The following is a 21,330-nucleotide window of genomic DNA, read 5'->3' on the forward strand; positions in this document are numbered from 1 at the left end:
ATTAGAAATAGCCATTAGCCATTAGTAGATTGTTTTTAAGCCTCGTATAAGTCTAAAATCTAATTCCTAATGGTCTTAAAAAGGTCTTAAAAGGTTTTAAATTTGACGATGCAACCTGCAGAAACCCTGTAATTTATTCGTTATTTATTTATTATTTATCTACTTTTGTTTATTTACTTAAATATATATATTTTTTAAAGATTAAGATAGTCTTGAGATTGTGATATATTACTTTTTACACCCACACTGCAAGTGACTAACTTAAATATACAATATATATACTTTAGCATAATGTGAGGGCTGGGACGCAGCTAAGAAGATGTTTAATTAAACTGAATTGTATTTGTCAATTTCACGCTCGGAGACTTTCATTAATTATTAGTTATCCATTGCATTCAAAACGCACAATTATAATGGAATCACATGACATTTCACACCCCCATTGTCTGAGAAATGAGTTCATTAAACATCGCAGGCAGAATGAACCAAATCCAATACGGTTCACGCAACAGTGATCAGCAAAACGCTGCACTGTGTGTATGTATGTATATGTCTATATATACACAGTTGAAGTCAGAATTATTAGCCCCCTGTATATATTTTTTCCTCAATCTCTGTTTCACAGAGAGAAGATTTTTTTCAGCACCTTTCTAAACATAATAGTTTTAATAACTCATTTCTAATAACTTAGTTTATTAGAACTAATAGTTTTCTTTTATCTTTGCCACGATGGCAGTACATAATATTTTACTAGATAGTAGCATTCAGCTTAAAGTGACATTTCAATGCTTAACTAGGTTAATTAGGTATTGTATAACAGGGGTTTGCTCTGTAGACAATCCATATATATATATATATATATATATATATATATATATAGCTTAAGAAGGCTAGTAATTTTGACCTTAAAGTTGTTTTAAAAAACTGCTTTTATTATAGCTGAAACAAAACAAATAAGACTTAAGACTTTCTTCTAAAGAACAACAATTGGAAATAGTGTGAAAAATTCCTTGCTCTGTTAAACATCATTTGAGAAATATTAGCAAAAACAAAACAAAACAAAAAAACAGCGCTAATCATTTTGACTTCAACTGTATATACACTGCCTGACAGAAGTCTTGTCGTCGATTCCATTGTAGGAGCAACAAATAATAACTTGACTATCTATCTAGAAGTTTATCATTTGGGAAAGTGGCAGAAGGTAGATAATCATCTGTTGAACTGCACCCCAATCATCATAAATACTGCGGAAGACCTATTGGAACCCGTAGGAACCCAAGATTCTGAAGGTTTGGAACCCAAGGTTTGGGGTTACATTTAGTATGGGACGGCAACATCAACAGCCTGATAAACTATGGGAGTCCTCCTTTCTTTGCCATTCCACATGACTTTAATAAGTTATTTGAGTCATTGCAGAGTATGTAAAATTAAGGCGTGGTCATATTTTATTTTGGTAAAATAAGCGTAATCCAGAGGTTTTTGTCTTTCACATAAGCCACTTTTAATACCAAATGATTAACTAGAAGTCAAGTTATTATTTGCTGTTCCTGAAACGTGGATAGGCGATAAGACTTTTGTCATTTGGTGTGTATATATACAGTTGAAGTCAGAATTATTAGCCCCCTTTGAATTTTTTTTCCCTTTTTTAAACATTTCCCAAATTACTATCGAAAAAAATATTGCTTAATATATATATATATATATATATATATATATATATATATATATATATATATATATATATATATATATATATATATACAGTACAGACCAAAAGTTTTGACATACCTTCTCATTCAAAGGGCCCTATAATACACCCGGCGCAAGGCGCAACGCAATTGTTGTTTGCTAGTTTCAGCTTAATTCAAGAGTCTTTTTGATGTTTTGCACCACGCTGTTTAAATAGCAAATGCATTTACACACATATGTGTGCCCATAGGCGTTATAGTCTAAAAAAGAAGGCGTTTTGAGGCGCAATCGCTATTTTGAGAAACTTAAATAGAAGGTTCAAATAGATCAGACCAAAGCCGGTCTATTGTCCAGCGCAGAGCGCGTTAGTTGTGTGCTTCGCTTACACATTGCTTAATACAGACAGGGTGTACAGCAATACACAAATATCTTTACAAATGAAAAATAATTAAAATGTTAAGGATATATATATATATATATATATATATATATATATATATATATATATATATATATATATATATATATATATAGGATATAATAAGGATATATAGCCTAAAGCAGTAGTTCTCAAACTTTTTTCATCAAGTACCACCTCAAAAAAAAATTGTCTCTCCAAGTACCACCAAAATGAGCAGTATTGAAATACAGTAGCGTAGTAGGCCCAGTAAAGCAGCTACAACTCTGCACAGTTAAAAAAACGTGGCAGATTACCTCAGAAATATGAGCTTAATGTCATATATGGCATATTATATACATAATTTTTGATTAATTTTTAAATGTTTGTACCATGTACATGACATACATCATTCCTCCACGTACCACTAGAAGGAAGCCTGCGTACAACTAGTGGTACACGTACCACAGTTTGAGAACCACTGGCCTAAAGGATATAAATATAAAGGATTAAAATATTCCAAAACATATTATTTTCTAGCCTACATAAATATAAAATAGATGAACTGATCATGATCTCTGGTTCACAATGTGTGTTAATAGCTGATCATTATTCCAGTCAGGCCGGGAGGTTTTCTAATAGGATATTCTTGAATGAAGCGAGCGACACAAATTGTGCATGTGGCATTTGAAGTATTTCTTCATGGCACCGCAAGAGTGATCTCAAACAACAGCTTCAATTCAATTATCAACAAAAACGCATTGTTCCAAAGCGGCTTTACGGAGAATAGTGTCTAACAGCCTCCCTGCGAGCAAAGCCAAAGCCACAATGAACATCACAAACGCCCTGAGATGGTTAGTTGGGAAGAATGCCATTATATCCAGCTACAGACGCGGGGCTGTTCCTGGATTATTTCGGACCTGGAAGGTGTTACGTGTTCCTGATGTGACAATAACAATGCGACTGTTATCTGTTTGGGTGCGAGTAAAAACAATCAGAAACTACTGTAGACTGCAATGCATGAATGCATTTGTTTTGTGTAATTAGCATATGGTGGTCAAGGGGGGTTCGAAATGGAGTGCATGGAAATGTCTGAACAAGGAAATGTAAAAAAATAACACTAATCGTAATAAGAGAAGTAGTATGATAGCGGTTGTAATAGTTATAATAATAGTAACAATAATACAACTACTACTTCTACTATTAAAAATAATAATAAAAATAATAATAATAATAGTGATGATAAAATAATAATAACAATAAAATAAATGAATAAATAAACTAATAAATTAAATAATAATAATACATACATACTATCATTTTTATTATTATTAATAATAAAAACAATAATACTAATATCAAATATTTAAATTAATAATAATAATAATAATAATAATAATAATAATAATAGTAATAATAATAATAATAAAAATAATAATAATAATGATGATGATGATGATGATGGTGGTGGTGGTGATGACAAATTAAAATCATAACAATACATTAAATGAATAAAATTTCAAAGAAATATAATAATAATAATAATAATAATAATGCAAATAATTAAAAATATTAATGATAATATTAAAAATTTATAAATACACTACTACTACTACTAATAATAATAATAATAATAATAAACAAATAATAATGATGATGGTGATGATGATAATGATATAAAAAAATAATTTATAATAATGATAATAGTAATAATCGTGATACAAATAAATAAATGAAAATGATGATGATGTTGACAATGATGATAGTAATTAACATATAATTGACTACAACATGTTGACAATGTTGACATTAAATGTAAAAAAATAAATTAAAAAAAAGTATGTGTGTATTTATTTCTGAGACTTACATGCTTAATTTTGGCAAAAGCACGGCTGGGGAACTTCCCCAGGTCTGATTTTTGGAAATTCCTGCTTTGTTTTCTCTTAATCTCATTGAAATCTTGAATCTTTGAGGCTTTTTACTTGCTTCAAGTGACCATGAAATCAAAATTGGCAATTCAGTCCCTGACATGAGATCAATAGCAAATGACTGCGATCCAATTAATTCCCAATGGACCAAATCTTGTCCAACAAGCAGTTTCACTCAATTACACATCGCAGTAGAGGAAAAAAAAAGATGTTCAGTAGATCTTTTACAAGTCAAATCTGGGAAATTCTCTTACAAGTCAAACACACACTCAAATAAAGAATCACGATAAGGTTTATCACGAACTGTTTGTGACCTTTTGTTTTCATTTAATTACACACACATGAACACACAATATTCTGTTGACTTATTTCAAATGGTTGAGACTGTTGTGAGACTTTTCAGTTTGTTGATGTACTCCCGAATGAAATGGCATATTGAGTAAGGGTCAGTTCTTTTGCACATCATTCATACATAGCAAACTAACGGTAAAGTGTAGAAAGGATACAGCTGTGGATGCATACATATAAGTACAGTATAGCATTTTTGTGTGACACTGTATAACAATGATTCATATGTTTACATTACTGTGAGGGTTGGGTTTAGGGTTTGGATGAGGGTAGGTGTCAATAAAATACAATTCAATGGGTAATTTATTAATTAATATGAATAAAACTCAATTGGGTTTAGGATTGGGGTATAGGTTGATATTAATAGTATATAATTAATGGATTTAATTGTCCATCCAATTGTCCATGCAATATTGGATTTAAATTGTCCATCCATTTATTTAATTAATGGATGGACAATTAATGGATAATTTGATAAATAATATAGATAATTTTTGTTAACTTCCGGCCACCAGCTGTATCCCTTCTAGCAACTAGACCGGGCATGGGAGCGATAGTAAAGTCTAAAACGGATACAGTTGTGGATATACACATCAGTAATCAGTAATCATTTAATTTGTATGACACTGTACAACAATTATTAACATTTTACATTACTATGAAAATTGGTTTTAGGGTTGGGGTAGATCTTAATAAGCTAAAACGTAATGGGTTGTCTAATAAATATTTTCAATAATACTCTGTATAATTACAATTTCTTTTTCAATTTCTTAGAATTATAATAACTGTGAGGGTTGGGTTTAGGATTGTGGTGGGGATAGACATTAATAAAATACAATTTAATGGGTAATTTAATAATGAAGTAAATTATATATATATATATAAAATTCATACGACACAATGGTGCAGTAGGTAATGCTGTCGCCTCACAGCAAGAAGGTCGCTGGATCGAGCCTTGGCTCAGTCGGCGTTTCTGTGTGGAGTTTGCATGTTCTCCCTGTGTTCGCGTGGGTTTCCTCCGGGTGCTCCGGTTTCCCCCACAGTCCAAAGACGTGCAGTACATGTGTATTGTATGCGTAGTATATGTGTGTGAATGAGTGTGTGGATGTTTCCCAGAGATGGGTTGCAGCTGGAAGGGCATCAGCTGCATGTGCTGGATAAGTTGGCGGTTACTTCCACTGTGGCGACCCCGAATTAATAAAAAGACTAAGTCGACAAAAAAAATGAATGAACAACAATGAATAACAACCCTGGCCATGGGAGCGATGGTAATGTCTGGAAAGGATACAGCTGTATATATACACATCAATATAGCATAATTATTGTGACACTGTACAACAGTGATAAATATTTTTACATTACTTTGAGGATTAGGTTTAGGGTTGGGTTGGCAGTAGACGATAATAAAATACAATTAATGGATAATTTAGTAAATATTATAAATAATCTCATTTACTTCCGGCCAGTATCCCTTCTAGCAACAACCCAATCTATCAGTAAGAAAGGGTAATAATATGCAGTCTCTACAAAAACACTCATCACCTCAAATGTGAAAGCAAATGCTCAGACTTTGATTGAAGATTACCAAAACAACTATTTTTTTTTCAGTGGAGTAACTTGCGCAGATGAAGAATTCACCTTAAGAAAAGCAACGCAAGCTAGCAGAAATTATAATAAAAAAAACATAGTAAATTTGAATTTCACATGAACTTTTACCATTTTCTCCTTCAGTTTAGACCAAACACTTGACATTTATTAACAATTATTAATATTTTTACATTACTGTGAAAATTGGTTTTAGGGTTGGGGTAGATGTGAATAAACTGAAACATAATGGGTTGTCTAACAAAAAATATTAAAAATACTCTGTATGATTACTTCTTTGACATAACTGTGAGGGTTGGGTTTAGGATTGTGGTAGGGATAGACTTTAATAAAATAAAATGTAATGGGTAATTTAATAAAAAATATTATATATATATATACTGTATATATATATATATATATATATATATATATATATATATATATATATATATATATATATATATATATATATATATATATATATATATATATATATATATATATATAATATTCACAGCCGTATCCCTTTTAACAACACCGGTCAAGGTCAAGGTGCTCCACCAGACATGAACATTATTGAGCATAAATAAATGATACATCAATATAGCATACATTTTGTGACACTGTTTTACAATTACTTTCAGGATTTGGTGTAGGTTTAGGGTTGGTGTAGACAATAGTAATGTACAATTAGTGGATAATTTAATAAATAGTATAAATAATTCTCGTTAACTTAAGTATCCCTTCTAGCACCAATCCAAACTATTAGTAAGAAAAGGTAATCCATTGATGGGTAATCCATTAATCCATTGAAGGGTAAGGGACCATCACCTCAAATGTGAAAACTTTTTTTTCAGTGGATTAACTTGCGAGGATGAATAATTCACCTTAGGAAAAGCAACGCGAGCTAGCAAAAAATAAAAAAATAAATAAAGTAAATTTGAATTACACATGAACTTTTACCATTTTCTCCTTCAGTTTAGACCAAACACTTGACATTTAACCTTCGAGCTGCATTTAAAAACAGGCAATCTGCCACAAAGCGTCCGTCGGCTGGCATATTATCGCCGAGCTTAGCATATAATCTCACCATTTAGCATATTATCACAGCGCTTAGCATTTCCTTGCCATTTTTTCTACACGGTGTCGCTATGTTTAGCATGCAGCGTTGATGTAAGTCTCGCTTTGACCCCCTTTGTCAGATCAACAGCTCGACACAAAACCCCCTCTGTTCATGTTGACTATTAACATTTAGCACAGACTCGGCTGTTTGTTGTGTGAAAATGTTGTTGCTACGAGACTTTTGATTTCCTTGTCCCTTTTCTGCTGAGGTGAAAGGTGCTAATGAGCTCTCAGTAGTGATGTCATATTACCCACAAATCCCTCTGGTGCGGTCGACCTGCGGAGAGAAAGAGATTCACGTCCCACTTTCTTCAGCGCGGATAAATAAGCATGTGATTGTGATGTTAGTCTGTTTCCAATAGCAACACAGAGGACTGAGCAGGTGAGATCCGGCAGGTAGACAAAAACTTGAGAGAAAAGAGAGAGAAAGTGTGTGTACTGGTTTTGTTGGTTTACAAAGACAGTTTTTGGATAATGACATAGGTACGTACTCTATTGTGGTGGTTTATGAGGACATGCCTGATGTCCTTGTAATTCATAATGTGTAAAAATATTCCTTTAATGTTGACATTTTGGTCGGGTCATATAATTGGCATCAGGGACGGACTGGGACTAAAATTCAGCCATGGCACTATAGCCACACCAGTCCACTTTACCACACCGACACAGCCCCATCCACGGACACGCACATTCACTACTTATATTGGTGTACAGATGGTGAAATATTATAAGCTGCACCTTATATAATAGATATTTAAACCTTTAATGTATGTGACTGGAACAAAAACAACCCGTTTATAACAAATGTATCCATACAGTCATTTTATTCATTCATTTTCTTTTTGGCTTAGTCCCTTTATTAATCAGGGGTCGCCACAGCGGAATAACCGCCAACTTATTCAGCATATGTTTTATGCAGCGGATGGCCTCCAAGATGCAATCCATCACTGGGAAACCCCTACACACACATTCACAAACATGCACTATGGACAATTAGGCCTACCCAATTCACCTATAGCACATGTGTTTGGACATGTGAGGGAAACTAGGATAATATTCACATCTGGCAAGAGATAAAAGCTGCCTGCATGTAAAAACGATACATACAAAAAATAAAAAACAAATAAATAGCATACCGGCCCACATTTGAAAAATGGTCCGGCCCTTCTGGCATTTGCCAGAATTGCCAGATGGCCAGTCCGCCCCTGATTGGCATTTTTTTACTGTAAGAAAACATACAAGGGTGTCACATTGACTCAGTGGTTACTGTTGTCGTCTCACCAGGGCTTAATTTGTGCTGGAACACATCTGATCTGGATCTGGCACCTCTGAAATCTGATCCGGCACCTCACTTTTTTACCGATCCCCCTCCTTAACCGCCCTCCTCCCCCCATCCGCTGTTCACTTTCACTTTCTTCTGCGACTCTCCAACCCTCTTGACCTTCGTCCGCGACACCTCTACATTTGCAGGTAACATGCCGGATCCGTTACCCCGATTTGTTCTGGGACCTCGGAATTCACAAATTAAGCACTGCATTCTCACAGCAAGAAGGTCGCTGGTTTGAGTCCTCGCTGGGCCAGTTGACATTTCTGTCTGGAGTTTGCATGTTCTCCCTGTGTTGGTGTGGGTTTCCTCTGGCTCCGCTTTCCCTCACAGTCCAAAGACATGTAATACAGGTGAATTGGGTGAACTAAATTTGTCGTAGTGTATGAGTGTGTGTGTGTGAATGTGAGAGTGAATGGATGTTGTGCTGGAAGGGCATCCACTGCGTGAAACAGGCTGGAATAGTTGGTGGTTCAACGACTCTTGATGAGTCAGAGAATAAGCCAAAGGAAAATGAATAAATCTACTTAATGTTCAGCCTAACGCTTCTAAATAAATGAAGTTAAAGTTAATCAATTATCTTTCATTTTGAGTCTACTTTTATGCAACTGAGTCAAGTAATGTCAAGTTATTCTTTTAGCTGAAGGAATATTGCTTTTATCAAATTAATTAAACCTTATTAGTTACAAATTAGTACACTTTGCGAAACTTAATTGAATTAAGACACACATTTCTACTGACTTGAAATGTATTATTTCACTTTCATTTAAGAAAACTGAAGCCAAGAACAAATTTACAATCAAAATTTACTTACTGATCTCAAGGCTAGTGTTAGCACAGCTATAGCTCTCTGGGTGAAACGTCAAAGTTTAATGCTGATCATTAAAATTCCAGGACCCAGAGCATAAGTGCTACTCGTCTGCAAGATGATACGGTGGCCGAGAGAGCGTAACGTGCTGCAATTTAAGAAAACACATGCTATTACAAAAAACACCAGCAAATTAAGAAAAGATCTTCATTCGTTTGATGTCACATGTGCTGCAAATACCCACAACACAAGCACATTTTTAAGAGCGTGCTGCATTTTCACACAACGCAAACAAATTAATGAAAACGTGCTGCATTTTCACACAGCGCAAAGAAATAAAACATACAGCATTTTCTCAAAACACAACCAGATAAAATACTGGATTTTCTTACAACACAAACTAATAAAAAAAGTGCTGCAAACATTTTAATAAAATGTATTGGATTTTCTCACAATGCAAACAAATAAATAAAACACTCAGCATTTTCACACAACACAAACAAATAAAAAAAAACACTGCATTTTCTCTCAACGCAAACAAATTAATAAAAACGCACTGCATTCTCACATCATAAACAAATAAATAAAACACACTGCATTTTCACACAACACAAACATTTTAATGAAATATACTGCATTTTCATACAAAACAATTTCATAAAACTGCATTTTCTCACAACACAAATTAAATAAAAAGCGCTGCATTTTCGCACATCGCAAACAAATCGATAAAACGCACTGCATTTTCTCACAACGCAAACCAATTAACAAAACACACAGCATTTTCTCACAACGCAAAAGAAATTATAAAACACAGCATTTTCTCACAACACAAACAAATTAATAAAACACACTGCATTTTCTCACAATGCAAACAAATTAATAAAACACACTGCATTTTCTCACAACGGAAATAAATTAATCAAACGCACAGCATTTTCTCACAACGCAAACAATTATTAAAACACACTGCATTTTCCCACAATGCAAACAAAATTACTAAAACACACTGCATTATCACACAATGCAAACAAATTAATAAAACACACTGCATTATCACACAATGCAAACAAATTAATAAAACACACTGCATTATCACACAATGCAAACAAATTAATAAAACACACTGCATTATCACACAATGCAAACAAATTAATAAAACACACTGCATTTTCTTACAACACAAACTAATTAATAAAACACACTGCATTATCACACAATGCAAAAAATAAAAAAATAAAACACACTGCATTTTCTTACAACACAAACAAATTAATAAAACACACTGCATTTTCTTGAAACATAAACAAATTAATAAAACACACTGCATTTTCTTACAACACAAACTAATTAATAAAACACACTGCATTATCACACAATGCAAACTAATTAATAAAACACACTGCATTTTCTTACAACGCAAACAAATAAATAAAACACACTGCATTTTCTTGAAACATAAACAAATTAATAAAACACACTGCATTTTCTTACAACACAAACTAATTAATAAAACACACTGCATTTTCTTACAACGCAAACAAATAAATAAAACACACTGCATTTTGTTGAAACATAAGCAAATTAATAAAACACACTGCATTTTCTTACAACGCAAACAAATAAATAAAACACACTGCATTTTCTTACAACGCAAACAAATAAATAAAAAACACTGCATTTTCCCACAATGCAAAAAAAATTATAAAACGCACACCATTTTCTTACAACGCAAACAAATTAATAAAACACACTGCATTTTCATACAATGCAAACCAATAATAAGCGCACTCTTTTTGTTCATTCAATAAATAAATACACATTCAATAAAAGACAACAGGTTTCAAAATAATAATAAATTACATATTTAAAAGAACTAGAATTATGTCGATATAGATTTGTTTAATTCTCTATCCAGCCACTATAACATTAGCACCTCCCTCAAACACACATCGACGAATCACAACCCATCCTCCAGCTGAAGCCCCTCCCAGATTTAAAGCTGCAGCACAGTGTGAGCTGTTAAATCTGCGCTGTCAGCTTTGAGACTGTCGAAACGCTTCATTAACAGTAAACAAGTTTGTCTCAGCTGCTTTTTTATGCGTTAGTAGTTTGTGGTCCAGGCGCTAGTTTGGACGAGGCTCTTGTGTGTGTGTGTGTGTGTGTGCGCTTCAGGATATGATAAATGAGTCTTTATGACAGTAGCTGTGCTAAACTGCTTCCCTCCACTGCTGTGATGACAAAGTGATTAATATTCCTAAAGCATTAAGCTAATTCATCACCATCATGTGTGTGTGTGCGCGCGCATTTAGTGTGGACTTTGGAAAATGTTAGTTGACGTGAAACACTTTATGCCGTAACAAACAAATATAGGACTAAATGGAAGGTTTTGGAGCCCTAGAGAAGTTTTGACACTTTTGTTTTTGTTTGATGACGACTTATTAAACAAAAATTGTACCATACGTTATGCATTTTTTATTTATTTATTTATTTATTTTGCATTTGTAATAATTAACAATAATTAATGGGCATTTAGGAACACAGTTAGTGATGAACTGAGACTCAAAGCTGCAGTCTCCGCAGTGATGTTTCTGACAGTCACCTTGTGTTTAGTTTTCTACAGATGTACAAAAAAACTGTTGAAACCCAGAACACGTGCTCGATTGAGGCTGTCTGGTGGGCATATGTGAAACTTATCAATAGTGATTAACATAAGTGGATCAAGGGCCATTTTGAATCATTGCTTGAGTCCTTGACATCACTTACTATATAAAATATCTCAAATTATAGCTAAAAACATCAACATAAGTAATCAAATAATTAAACAAATGAACCAATATAAGTAAACAGACATGCATTCCTACGTATTTTTCTTCAGATTGCACTTATACTCAACTAAATAATCCTAAAATTTAACGGTTTACTTTTGTCTCACGTCTCGATAAACAAAAACAAAAAATTCATAAAAATTCTAGTTTTTTTCCACAGATTGGAAGTAAAAATCAATCAATCAATCAATCAATCAATCAATCAATCAATCAATCAATCAATCAATCAATATTTAGTTAATAGATTGGTTGATTGATTGATTGATTGATTGATTCATTGATTCATTGATTCATTCATTCATTCATTCATTCATTCATTCATTCATTCATTTATTCAACTATTTTACCAACCAACCAATCTATTAATTAATATTCATTCATTCATTCATTTATTCATTCAACCAACCATTTAACCAATCCTTTAACCAACCAACCAACCAACCAATCTATTAATTAAATATCCATTCATTCATTCATTCATTCATTCATTCATTATTCATTCATTCATTCATTAATTTAACCAATTATGTAACCAACCAAACCAATCTATTAATTAATTATTCATTCATTCAACCAACCAACCAACCAACCAATCTTTTAACTACACATTAATTAATTCATTCATTCATTCATTCATCTGTTCATCCGTTCATTCATTCATGCATTCATTCATCCATTTATTCATTTATTCATCCAACCAACCAATCAACCAACTTATCATTCATTCATTTATTCATTCATTTAACCAACCAACCTACCTACCTACCTTCCGATCAGTAATCCAAATAATCATTTATTCATTTATTCATTCATTCATTCAACCAACCAACCAACCAACCAACCAATCAATCAACAAACCTATCTTTTAACTAAATATTCATTCATTTATTCATTCAGCCAACTAATCAACCAACTTATCATTCATTCATTTAAATCATTCAACCAACCAACCAACCAACCACTCATTCAACCAAATAACCATTCATTCATTCATTCATTCATTCATTCATTCATTCATTCATTCATTCATTCAACCAATCACAGTTAACCCACTAATCCTTCATTCATTCATCCATCCAACCAATCAACTATTCCTTCATTCATTCACTTATTCAACCAACCAACCAACTAAATATTAATTCAACCATTAATTTATTCACTCATTCAATCAACCAACTAATCAATCAACCAATCAATTAACTAATCATTAATTAATTCAACCAACCAACCAACAAACCAGCCAATCAATCAACTAATTAACTAATAAATTATTTATTTATTCATTCATTCAACCAACCCACCAATCAACCAACCAATCAATTAATTAATTTATTCATTCAACCAACCAACCATCAGTCAACTATATGTTTTAGTTCAAATCATGAAATAATAACCAGTAAAGGATGAATAATCAGTCTACTAACTACAATTTTAAACCTTAATCTAGTGAATAAATAAATAAATAAGTTATTTAATTGTCCATAAATAATGAAACCCAACATATTTCTGTACATATTGCAAAATGAATATGTAAACAATGCAAATAATCTGAAGTACAGGCAGGACTAACAATCAGCGTTAATGAATTCTTCATTTATTCACACAGTTTCTGATGGTTTTCCACAGACAGCCAAGACACCAGTTGAGTCTTAAAAAAACAGCTTCAAACTGAGGCCGTCTGAAAAATATCAATAGTGATTAAAACATGCAGATCAAGGGTCAGTTTGAGTCTCTTCTCAGGAGTTTTTGACATGCGAACACGGTTTGTCCTTTGTCCCCTAAGCAGATAGAAGTATCGATTCCTACCCCTCTCTCTTTATTTTGAGAGGGGTGGTGGGGGTTTCACCAAATGTCAATTGTGCCAGATTTCAGCCCAAGAATCGTTCATGAATAATGCAGAAAAGCAAGAGAGGGAATTATCTGGTTTAGTTTTCAGCACGGGGGAGAGGAGGATCCTCACCTGGAGGTGTGAAAAGGAGCCAGCGGGATGGGACGGCGAGGTCTAAAATGTCAGGGCGGGTTGTGTTGACGGTAGGGGGGCTCTCTGACATGTTCAGTGAGCTCCGAGCGAATCCAGCCGCTGAAAAGGAGAATGACTGTAATTATTCTACTGCTCCAGTTTTCATGAGCGAGGAAGGCCATTAATTCTGAGAGACATTCAGGCTCTGTCCCACTGCGCCCCCAGAGAGAGAATGAGAATAAAGAGAGAGGGAGAAAAATGGTATACAAAGCTTTCGGCTTTGACAATGGCATGCAGGCACATTAGGAGCTGGTGCGGCGTATTTAAAACTGAAAGGATCCCGCGTGACAGTCAGCCTCCATTTTTCATCGGACAATGTGTGGTATTCCGGAGTGGTCGCAATGCAGATGAGACATTATGGCTGTTAAGATTAAGGAACACATTAATTAAGATGCCACAACGGTGTGTGTTGGAATCTGCCAGGCATGACAGAAGTAAGCAAGAGGATCAGATTTAGATAAATAACCCTTTGCCTTGGTACTCTAGAGGACAATGTATAATAGAGGTAAAGGCAACACAAGAAACTATTAAGGCCTGTTCACACCAAGCACCATAACTATAAGTTTACTATAAGTTCCACACTGATGAACAATTAAAATGTGTTTATGCTTTTCATTTAAGTTCTTTTTTATTTAATGTATAACTATTTATTTACGTTTATACTGATGAATGATAAAAAATGTGTTTATTTTTTCTCTTTGCTTGTCTGGGTACTACCAGAAGCCCTGAGTTTGCCAAAGATCGAGTGGCATAGTACCAAGACAGAAGGTTGGTTATTTAAGGTTATATACAGAAGCTAGTCTATTTAGAGCCTTTTAGGTAAGATAAAACATTTTATAGTCAATATGGAGTTTACCAGGCAGCCAGTGCATGGAAGATAATGTTGGAGTGATATGATCTTATTATCTTGACCTGGTAAAAACTCTGGCATCTGCTTTCTGCACTAACTGAAGTTTATTAACAGCGGATGCATTATAACCAGCCAACAGAGCATTACAGTAATCCGATCTAGATGTCATAAAAGCATGAACTAGCTTTCTGAGATAGATAGCATGTTTCTAAGGTTAGCAATATTTCCGAGATAAAAGATGCCTGTTTTTGTGGCATGGGAGATATGATATTCAAAAGTTATGTAGCGGTCTTATATAACACCCAGATCTTACAGTAGAACTAATACTAACATTGAATCCTTCTTATTGCAGGTCGAGTTGTGAGATCTGCTTTGTACAGGATTTTGTCCCAATAAGTGATAGTTCTCTTTATTTTTATAGGCAAGGCAAGTTTATTTATATAGCACGTAGCACATTTCATAACCAATGGTAATTCAAAGTGCTTTGCTTAAACATTATACATTAATTTGCTAGCCTTGCTTGCATAGCTGCCATGTATTATATCATATCATTCTTTCTCACACTGTAAAAAAAAAAAATCTTAATTTTACAATTTATTTCTGGCTGCTGGGGTGCTGTAAAAAATGTAAAATAACAGCTGTTATATTACAAAAATTTACTGTAAAATAATGGGTATTAAGTTACAGTCGTTTACCAGAAATTAAAATTTAAGGAAATTTATGTAATTTAATATCCGTCATTTTACGGTATATTTCTGTAATTTAATGGCCGTTATTTTACTTTTTTTTTTTCAGGTACACCCCAGCTGCCGGAAATAAACCATAAAATTACAGATTTTTTTTTAACAGTGCATGATATAACCCATTGTTTTTCTAAATAGTCATTACTTTTACATACTATTTGAAAGGAGGGCTTAACATTAAGCATAACTTTTCCACAATGTAATTTATAGCTTTAAATTCACTGGAACCTTCATATTTCAATAGATTCTGACTGGCCGTCAGTTTATTAGCTGTAAAAAAATTCTGAAAGTGTTCCCAACAGTATTGATTCTCTTCATATTATTGTTATAGCTGTGGTTTGAACACTACTGTTCACATTCTGAATGATTTTCAAAACTCTATCTTTGTTGTTATCTTTATAGTTATCGTGCTTGGTGTGAACAGGCCTTTAGGAAAGACAGTATATGTTTTTGAATAAAGTGGTAGAGGAAAGGATAGTTGGTTAGCTTTGGATGAAGTAAAAAGTGAGTGATGGGTTTAGGATGTAAATCCACATTCAATCTCTTATTAACCCATTATCATATCATTAACTCAGTTGTCAGTGGAGCAGAGTGGTGAATGAGTGATGTGTAAGTGATAAGATTAAATGGAAACCTTTCGCTCATTACCCATTACTTTACCTCATCATTAAACCAACATTCTATCATTAACCCAGTGAACAGTTGGGGTAGAAGAATGAATTATGTGCCATTTTCATTTTAAAAAGCAACACCTCCATTTTCAAAGGTTTGGGTTTTAGTCCATCTACATTGAAATCACTAGCATTTTTAAAAGACTCCATTTTTGCCAAATGGCAGAGACATGTAACAGAACATTAAACACAAAATATAAACACACTAGTGTACATGACACCTGACCAAATTGGTTATGATTGGGGTTGTAAACTCCTAATCTCATAACAGATTACTTTGGCCAAGCTTTGACCAATTATCCTGACCTAGTTCCCAAATAGGCATGGACTGGTGTTGGTTGGTAATATGATTGGTTGGAAACCCCTATTTGCTTTATCTCATCTTTAACCCTTATCAATTTACAAACCCAGTTAGTAATGGAGTTTAGTAGGGTTAGTGATGAATTCAAGTTGATTAAGTGAGGACATTAAGTGCTCTACCTTCTCGTTAAACCATTATCCTACCATTAACCCAATTAGCAATGAGGCAGAGTGATTGATTAGCGTAGGATTGGTGATAACCATCAGGCTATGGGTTGTTGGGGAGATTGCAAACCCATGCTTAATCTCTTAAAACTCATCATTAATCCATTACCTTTTCACCAACCAAATTTGAAAAAGGATTAAGTGATGTAATAGCTTCGGGTTAAGGATAAATTGTAGTCACGTGTTAGACTGGTTGATGATTTAATACTATAAACAAATACTGTGGTGGAGTGATGGTTTAGAGATAGGTTAGTAGAGATATTGCTAAGGAACCAGTGATAGGTTAAGGATATAAATCCATCACTCCTGGTCCATTTAACTTCAATTACTCCATTTTATTATACATCCTATTTAACCCATCATGGGGTTAAGTGCATGGCGGTGCGTTTGTCTGAATAACACAGCTTAGAGCCGGGTTAGTAACTGTACTGTGAACCGGGTTTCGGGTGGCCTCTGCCATCGGATACCAGTGTTGGCGACATGGGCTGTTACAGACTTTACCAAAAAGCTGAGGACTGGGGGCGGATTAAATTTACAGGAGTTTTCCAAGAGAAATAACAAAATAGGAGGTTGGTGCAATAAGGGAGACTCCTGGGAAAACGGAAGTGTTGGCAGGTATGCATTAGTAGCTGGTTAGCGATGATATCATGAAGCAGGGAATTCTAACCAGTCTAAAACAGATTACTAGACCTTCACTCCAAAAATGCTGGGATGTTTCAACCCAAATTTAGGCCAAACATGGACAAACCCAAACATTGGGTTCCTATGCGTTCAGAAATCCCACTATTACCTCACTTAGTGTCAGGTGTGACCGGGCAGTGGGGCTAGTTTTAGAAATGCTATTTCAAGTATACAACTATATAAATATAAAATAAACCAACTACGCCACCCCGGTATAAAAGGGACCAGAGACCCAAAATGTTAACCAAGGCTACGCAGGTTCGCAGAGACAGAAAGGTAAAGGACTCTGTGCAATGTAACAATGTTTATTTTTGCAACACCATAAAATGGACACAATTAAAACGGTTCAATACTCAGTTTCTGTAGATTCCCTCAGACTCACAGACTGCCGGTCCTCCACCTCTCCAGATCCGGGGTCCCTGCCGCTACCAATTCAGAGCACTGCAACACCCGTGAGGATTAGCACTACAAAATTCACAGCACTACATTAAAATCACCCAGTGTGGACGACTCCAACTCAGCAAACCCTCCACCAAACTGCGGGTAATGGAGACGAAAAATTGTATGGGACTCCGCTCTGGAGAGAGAAGGAACAGGGCATCAATATCAAAACTTGGGGAACACACACACCACTAAAAGGAATCATTCACTTGCAATAAAAGTGTCCTTGCAACAGTTAAATGGCCAACAATCAGTCCTAGTACAAACAGAAAACACAAACAAACCAAAGATGAACTCCCACAATATCCTAGAGACAAGCGATCGGTTTAAGTGGGGTTGAGTGATGGATTGATGTTGGGCAGGGATCACCAAACTTGTTCCTGAAGGTCCGGTGTCCTGCAAATTTTAGCTCCAACCCTAATTAAACACACCTGAACAAGCTGATCAAGGTTTTACTAGGTATACTTGAAACACCCAGGCAGGAGTGTTGAGGCAAGTTGGAGCTAAACCCTGCAGGGCACCAGACCTCCAGGAAAGAGAATGGTAACCTCTGGTGTTAGAATTAGTGATGAATTCAAGTGTTTTATTAATGATCAGATATAACTGCTATATTTTATGACTGATTAACTGCACTTATAAACCTATTATCCTATCATTGGGGTACCGATTGCCTAAAGGTTAGAGAGTTGGACCTGAGATCCAAAGTTTGCAGGTTGCAAGTCTCAGCACCAGCATGGGTACTGTAGGTGGAGGGAGTGAATGACGCACTTTCTACTAACCCGTGTTGAGCAAGTCACCAAACCCCCAAATGCTCTCTGGCAGTTGTGTGTGTATAAAAGTGTCTGCTGAATGATAAATATAATGTAATGCTATGTAAAATGTTAGCAATAGCTATCCAAATGGAGCAGAGTGGTGGATTATTGTAGGGTGTAAGTGATGGGTTAGTGAAGAGACTACAATATTTCATAAAAAATTACCTGCACCCATTATACCATCATCAACCCAGTTACCATTCGGGTGGAATGATGGATTGAGGTGGAGTTAAGTTATAAATCAAGTAGCACTGAGATTAAGTGGGAACTTAAACACAATCTCATTGAACATTACTGTACTTCAGCCTTAACCCATTATCTATCCATTAACCCACTTATCAGGTAGAGTGATTGATTAATGTAAAGTAAAGAGGGATTACAATCAATCTCATAAAAGATTACTGTTCTTCAACTTTAGCGCTATTATCCTATCATTAACCTGGTTAGCAATGGCAACCCCAGTAAGGTAGAGTAGGTGATAAGTGTACGTTAACAATGAATTCAAGCAACAGATTATAGAAGAGAATGAATAGAAGATCTCGCTATATTTCATAGCCTATTAATTGCCCTCATCACTAGCCCATTATCACGTAAGGAATGTGACAGTGATGGACTAGTGTAGGATTACTGATGAATCCAATCCTGGATGGAGTGGAGAGCATGAGACTGATTCCTGTGACGCTCCAGGGACAGACAAGTCTTTGCTGAGGTCCAGCATTCTCTAGTCTCCGGTGCCTAGACTGCAGCTCTGCACAAGAAATTTGGTCACAGGTGTAATGGTCGTGCCCAGCTGAGCCTGGTTTCTCTCTAGGTTTTTTAATTCGTCACTTTCGCCAACTTTTCGACAAGTGGAACATCTGAATGAAACGCCCTAAACCCTTGGGCGCTTGGGAACTACACAGTCGCTGGGACATATAGGTGCTGGAGTGGACATATGAAGCCGGCTAGCTCCCTTGGTCAAAATCGAGGGATCAGGGGTATATCCATGTAAGCTTCCCTCATTTACTTGATGAAGTGGAACACACTTCAAAATGGCGTTGGAGATTCCCCTGAGGGATCAAGGAAAGAGAACTTTGCAAATGCGTGTCTATAAGTGGTTTGGAAAGCAGCCCAAGTGTTGGGTTAGTGATGAGGCAGATGGTCTGTGATCTTACAGAGTAAGCTGTTTTTATAATTGCAATGAGGCAAATTGATTGGCTAGTGATGGGAACTAATGGGTAGGTAATGAGGCACAGTAATTAAAGCTAGTTAAAGAGCAGGTCAGGTGGGTTTTTGAAAAATATCTTAATTCCAGTTTGTAACGTACACTCAATAAAGGAGTTTTGTTCAAACTACTTATTTAAAATGAGCTAAATCAAGACAATTTTTGAGTTTTTATGGGGCAACTTAAGTGTTTGATGTTCATTCGACTTAAATTTGTAAAAACAATTAAGTCAAAATCGATTTGTGTTTGGATCACTTGAAGGAACTTTTTTTCAGAGTTTTTTTTTCAACCAAGGCTTATTCTGACTGTTATGTACCCTTATATATATTTTTAGAGAGTTCCAAATACGTTCCAGGAGGTACAATTTTTTTGCAGTTTTTGTTTGTTGTCACCAATCCACCAGAGGCTGCTGTGTACACTTGAGATCTCAAATTTTTCTCATTAGTGCCATTCACACTTGCTTTTCTTGCGTAAATACACCAGAGGCTGCTGTCGACTGACTGATCGACTGATAACCCCACCCACCCCCTGCCCTAAACCCAGCTGAACTGATTGTGTTTTAAAAAGCACCGATTGAACAGGGATCATCCACTTCTTTAAACACAACCGATAGTGTTTTCAAAAGCAATCCAGAAAAAGAAAAGCCGCCTGATTTTTACCACATTTTCAGATTTTTACCTTACTCTCATCCTGTTATTTACTTGTTTATTTAATTTTTTAGCTTGTTTTTGTCTTACCTGCTTTCTGGAACCGTTCTTCTCTTCTGGAACCGGACTCAAACCCTGTCATCATGGTCAACTCCTCTCTGCGTCTCAAGTCCGAACACTGCAAGCCCCTGAACAAAGTGGTAAAAGCAGGAAAGCCATACATATGGAGGTAAGTGGTCAGCTAAGTGTGAAAAGGAATGCGTCATACCACACCGTAGTGTTCGTTTTAAAGATGAAATGCAGCCATACATACTTCTTACTACATTAGTAGCCATTAGTAGCCATACATACTTCTTACTACATCTGCGATCTCCAGAAATGTATATCGGGCTACATTTTCAGACTGAGCCTATGTTGTTTTTTTAGTGTAGCATTTCTTCAATGTAAAGAGTCTGCAAAAATAATCTAAAAATGTGTGAATAATATTATTTCTCAAAAGAAAGAATCATCCTTAAATTATCTTTATGAGTCGCTACATTTTTCGAATGTTACCGATCTACGGTATGTCAACATGTCTAATGTAACTAATTTGCATAATCTATGTCTGCCTGTTAAATATGAACTCTCTAAAAAGGGTGTTTCGTTTTTGACATGAAATAAATATTGCAAAAACCAATGAAACCAGACTTATGGCTAGCTGACCAA

The 21,330-nt window shown here is 35.0% G+C and overlaps 1 long non-coding RNA gene across 4 annotated transcripts in view; it reads left to right on the forward strand.

The window, feature by feature from the left end:
* Positions 1-21,330, forward strand: part of LOC147830780 (uncharacterized) — a 227,584-nt gene that overhangs the window by 158,902 nt on the left and 47,352 nt on the right. The window contains exon 4 of one of the 4 annotated variants that reach the window (XR_015526073.1): positions 20,700-20,854. The exons of the other annotated variants lie outside the window; for them this stretch is intronic. This is a non-coding gene — a long non-coding RNA (uncharacterized LOC147830780). The remainder of the gene's footprint in view (positions 1-20,699; positions 20,855-21,330) is intronic. 4 annotated transcript variants of the gene reach the window in all.

This window comes from Danio rerio, chromosome 25, assembly GCF_052040795.2.
Source record: "Danio rerio strain M-AB ecotype USA chromosome 25, GRCz13ab, whole genome shotgun sequence".
In the NCBI taxonomy this organism is placed as follows: Eukaryota; Metazoa; Chordata; class Actinopteri; order Cypriniformes; family Danionidae; genus Danio; species Danio rerio.